We start from the raw sequence: 5,232 nt of genomic DNA, 5'->3' as shown, positions 1-5,232 counted from the left end.
ATATCATTACTATTTTAACATAAAATAAAATAAATATTTATTTTTACTTTCATGTGTCTATTATTAGTATTTTAAAAAAATTATATAAAATAACTTTATCATTAATAAGAAATATTTTAAACAAAAATAACTTAAATAGACGTTCTTTGATAGCTGAAACAGGATGTCTTTTAAAAGTTCAAGTATATCGACTCTGCAATTAAACTGGGGTAAAGGAAATGGGAATTGAAGGATACATTAATACCCACTTTATTTATTACACTCACTGATCATAAATACCGCCACCTTAAAATTGTATACCATTGTCCTCTTTGGGTTACATATTCAAGATACAGTCGAGTGAAGATCCAGCCAAGGATTTTATTCACTAGTTGCCAATAATGTACCCTCCAAGGCTTCCAAAACAAAAGTGGAACAAACACAAGTCCGAACCCAAAACAGAATCCAAGTTCAACACTAACAAAATTCCAATCAACAGTACAATGTAGCCTCTTACATGCTGGTTGTGGTAGCACCTTAGGCTCTTTACCATTTGTTTTTTGAGTCAATGGAGGTCCATATAACCCATCATTGCCTTCAAAGGAAGAAGCTTCAAATGACTGAAGTTGGGTACCCGTTGGGATCTTACCCACCAAATGATTGAAGGAGAGGTTTAAATATGATAGGAATGACAAACTTGCAAGTTGCACAGGAATTTCTTCACTTAAAGAGTTTTGTGAAAGGTCCAAGGACTCAAGCTGTTTAAGGTTCCCTATAGATGTTGGGATTTCACCAGATAGAGCATTGTTTGATAAGTTAAGAATATGGAGTGCTTTGAATTCCATCAACTCCTCTGATATTGGTCCTTCAAATTGGTTGGATGAAAAATCAATTGATGTGAAGATTGTAAGAATTTTAACTAACTCCATCTTTTGACCTTTGTTGATGACTGTCACACTTTCTTGATATTGTGAATTCCCATATTCCAATTGGTTGATAAACTTAGATGCAGCTGGATCTTCATCGTGCATCATTTTTTCCCATGTTTTGAAATATTTTCCTGGTAATTTGCCACTGAAATGGTTGAAAGCAATGTCCACAATTTGAAGCACAGGCCAAGTCTTGTTGGCTTCCAAACATCTTAATGAACCTTGAAATTTATTATTTCCCAAAACTAGGATACTAAGTGAGGAGATTTTCTTCAAAAAGCAAGGAAATCTACCAATAATTTTATTTGATCCAAGGTCCAGTACTTTTAACCCTGAGCAGTTGGCAAGAGACTTTGGAATTGACCCATCTAATAGATTTCCATGAAGATTTAGAGTCCACAGGGCACAGAGGGATGGAACAGTATCAGGAATAGGGCCTGATAGATTGTTTTCCTTCAGATTTAATACTTGAAGAGTGTCACTCATCATCATCAAACATGAGGGAATTGTACCATAAATCTTATTAATGGAAAGATCAAGCACTTGAAGAAATGAAGCGTTGCAGAGGGAGTCAGGGATGCTACCTTCCAAAGTATTGTTTGAAAAAGAGAGAAAAATTGTGAATGACAGGTAATTACCAATATCTTCTGGGATAGAAGAGCTCAATATGTTGCTCGAGTAATCCAAGTAGGTAGCATATTTTGGGAAAACAGGTATTGGGCCATGCAGTTTATTATAATGAAGGTCAAGGACCACCAATTTGTCAGTAAGATTCTGCAGAGGTCCTTCAAAATCAGTCAGCAAATTTTAAGAAATATTAAGGCTTTCAAGATATGGTAGTTTCCAAATCCAGCTGGGCACTATACCTTTAATCTTATTACTAGAAAGGTCTAGGAAACCTAATTCGGATTGGTTTCTCAAGAAACCAGGGAAACTTTTCAAGTTGCAGGATGCCAATTTCAGACTCGTATGTTGGGAAAGGAAGACAGGTCAGCATTCACGTAGACTGATAAGTTGTTGTGTGAAAGGTCTAATGTCGTTAAATTTCTGAGTTGCAAAAAATTGTTTAGCTGCATTGGCCCATTGAACTTGTTTGAGGAAAGTTGGAGAATAGAGAGTGTCTTGAGTTGGAAGATAGACACTGGAAATGGCCCTGATAGATTATTGCTTCTTAAATCGAGAGTATTTAACATGAGGGAAGACACATTTGTGGATATGTCTAGTTTACTAAACTGGTTGTAGGAAAGCTGAATATTCTGCAGCATTGGAAGTGTAAAAAGATATGAAGGAATTGTCCCACTGAAAGAATTATAATGCAAATGAATGCTGACAAGTCTGTCCAGTCCTTCAAAATGAGAGGATGATGCAATTCCACCACTTAAACCATTGCGTGAAAGGTCTAACTGGGCAAGTTTTTTGGCCATTCCAAATGATGGCATCGGACCTGTGAAGTTGTTAGATGACAAATCCACGTAACTAAGTTCTGTGAGGCTTGACAGTGAATTCGGAATTAATCCACTAAATCGACAGGCTGAAAGATCCAATATAGATAAGTGCCTCATGTTACCAACAGAGTGTGGAAATGCTCCAGATAAGCTTGTGTTACTTACTACTAAGGTCTGGAGTGATCCATTCGGTGAGAAGTCTGGAAAATTGCCGTTGAGATTGTAGTTGAATGATATGTCAATAACCAACAATGTACCAATGTTGAAGATCTTCTGTGGAAATGTTCCTGTCAACTCACAATAAACAAGACTTAGGATGGTCAGATTTTTCAAATCAGCAAATGTTTCTGGCACTGTTGATGATAAATTGTTCTGATCAAGAACAATAACTGACAAATTCTTAAGTCTTGCCAGGGAATGATCCAGTGGTCCTGAGAGATTGCACTGTGACATGCTCAGTTCTTGAAGGTCATGTAGTGAGAGCAAAGCATTGCACCATTCCTCTCCTGGAGCTGTTATACTTACACCATCCAGATACAGTTGCCTTATACTGGTGAGATTTTGTACAAGCTTGCGTAGATTTGGGTTTTCAAGTTTCAGCTCATGCCCAGTTAAATAGGAAAGAGAAGAGATATCAAGAGTAACCAACCTAGTCAGGTGAGAAATCTCTATTGGAATCTGCCCCTCAAAGCCAGCATTTGACAAATTCAGGTGAGTTAACTTCTCCAACTTGTTGAATCCAGATGGAATGGCAGAATTGAAATTATTAGCAGCCAAGTTCAATATATGAAGATCTTGAAGACTAAAAAGAGCACTGGAATTGTCAAATCCACCAGCGATTAATTCTCCACTCAGGTCAAGGCCAGTAACATGTCCCTTATTGTCACATGATACACCACTCCAAACACAGCAATCAATGCTTTGATTCCACAACTTCAGTTTGGTGGAAATTTCAGGCTGGAATGTGAGGTTGTTCTTTAGTTGAAGCAGCAATGATTGTTGATCCTTGAGACATTGGCCAATGGAGAAAGAGAAGTAGATGCTGAAATATATCCAGTCGCAAAGAAAGAAAGAAAGCAATGAAACTAACGTAATTCTCATTGGTGTCTAAACTGAGTGACAACCACACAACACAACACTGAAGAAGTAAGGGAACAATGGGTAGTCTCATCCAGTTTTAGACCCATGAACAAGACCCTTTTGCTCTGTGTTCTACAGTGTTTTATCTTCTTAAACTCACGTAAATTTGGTAAGGAACGGTGGCTGAAAGTGTAGAAGAATAGTAGAGTGGCAGAGGAAGAAGGTTAAGAGATTACAATGAGATTGGTCAGACATCAACTAAGAGCTGTAGCACCTTTCAAAGTAAACCATTTTGAAAGTTGTTCGAAACTACAAAGCAGTATCCTAATTTCCAAGAGCATTTTACACGTCTAAGATGACTCATTTAATCATGTCAATTGAGTAGTAGTTATGAATAGACGTGTAGGGAGGACAACTTATGAGGGGCTGGCTACTGGAAAAGTAAGCTAGGGACCATGCATTATTCTAATTTCCGAGCATTTATCTGTTTTGGTGGAAAATATTATCCAGTGATAGAAAAGTATAGGAAAAGAAAATTTTCGTTTGAATGTTTTGTTTTATATAAGTGAAAAATAATATTTTCTGTGGAGTTCACTATAAACTTTTCTCATACTCTAACGAGATTTTGTGCAAAAAAGATTATGATATTTTTAATTTATTTAAATAATTTTTAATATGATATAAAAATATTTTAAAATAATTAAAATAAATAAATATTAAGAAAAAATAAATAGTATATTTAAATAGAAAAAAAGAGAGTTAAGATTATTAACACTAAAAGTTAAAATTGAACACTATTTAATAATTTTTAATAAAATGTAAGATTGATCAATTAATTTGTAAATTATTTTACAATATCAACTAATCAAGTAGATATATTATCTATAGTTTGATATTTACTTATATTATAAAATTATATTAGCCGTTAAAACCAAATAATGAGATGAAGTATCTATTTATCTTATTTTAATATAAAATTTTATAAATTTAATATACTTGATAAGAACCTAAAATTTAATGATTGTATTGATAATTTTGTATTCTATAAAAAATTATTAAGTAATGTAAGTGTTTAAGATAATAATATAATTTTTTTAAAGAAAATAATTGTTTCAAATAAATTATTTTATGTGTTTCATATTTAAATATACTTTTAATATATTAAAAAAATATTCATTCTCATGTGAATCATTTAATAATAAATGGAATGATTTTATTTTAATAAATTAAAAGAATAATTTTTTTAAAAAGAGAATAAAAATATATTTTAATTAATTAAAGATTAAATATAATTTAATTTTAAAATAAATTTATATTATTTAATAATTAAAATAATATTTTAAGTGGAAACTCTTATCTAAACGAAATCTTATACAAGGCATGAATGCATAGAAGATAGCGCGTTATTATGTCATTGATCGATATTACGTGCAATGAATTTGATATTATGTTATTTCAATTTTATTTGCTAAATTTGATAATATTGTTCTTCTCCAGCATTAAATGAAATTTTCTTTAAGATTTATTTAAGAATTTAGAAAGAGAAAAAATAAAAAATTTAAAAGATAATGGAAGAAAAAAAGAAGAAAAAAGAATAAAGATTAAACATCTATCGATATTAAGAAGATAAAGTAATACAAATTTAATCATATAAGTGATATTATTATTATTTTATTTATATATTTTTATTTTTTTAAAAATATTAAATTAAAATTTTTTGTTTTTCTAAAAATTAATATTTTAAAGTTAATATTTCTATTTTTTATAATTTTTTTAAAAATTCTTACCATAAAAACTAG

The 5,232-nt window shown here is 31.8% G+C and overlaps 1 pseudogene; it reads right to left on the bottom strand.

The window, feature by feature from the left end:
* Positions 1–269: 269 nt before the first annotated feature.
* LOC113850936 lies at positions 270–3,583 on the bottom strand (annotated as a pseudogene).
* Positions 3,584–5,232: the final 1,649 nt, after the last annotated feature.

Source organism: Abrus precatorius, unplaced genomic scaffold, assembly GCF_003935025.1.
Source record: "Abrus precatorius isolate BTA unplaced genomic scaffold, Abrus_2018 Scaffold9, whole genome shotgun sequence".
Classification (NCBI taxonomy): domain Eukaryota; kingdom Viridiplantae; phylum Streptophyta; class Magnoliopsida; order Fabales; family Fabaceae; genus Abrus; species Abrus precatorius.
Note: the sequence above shows the minus strand (reverse complement) of the source record. Positions and strands in the feature narration are given on the sequence as shown.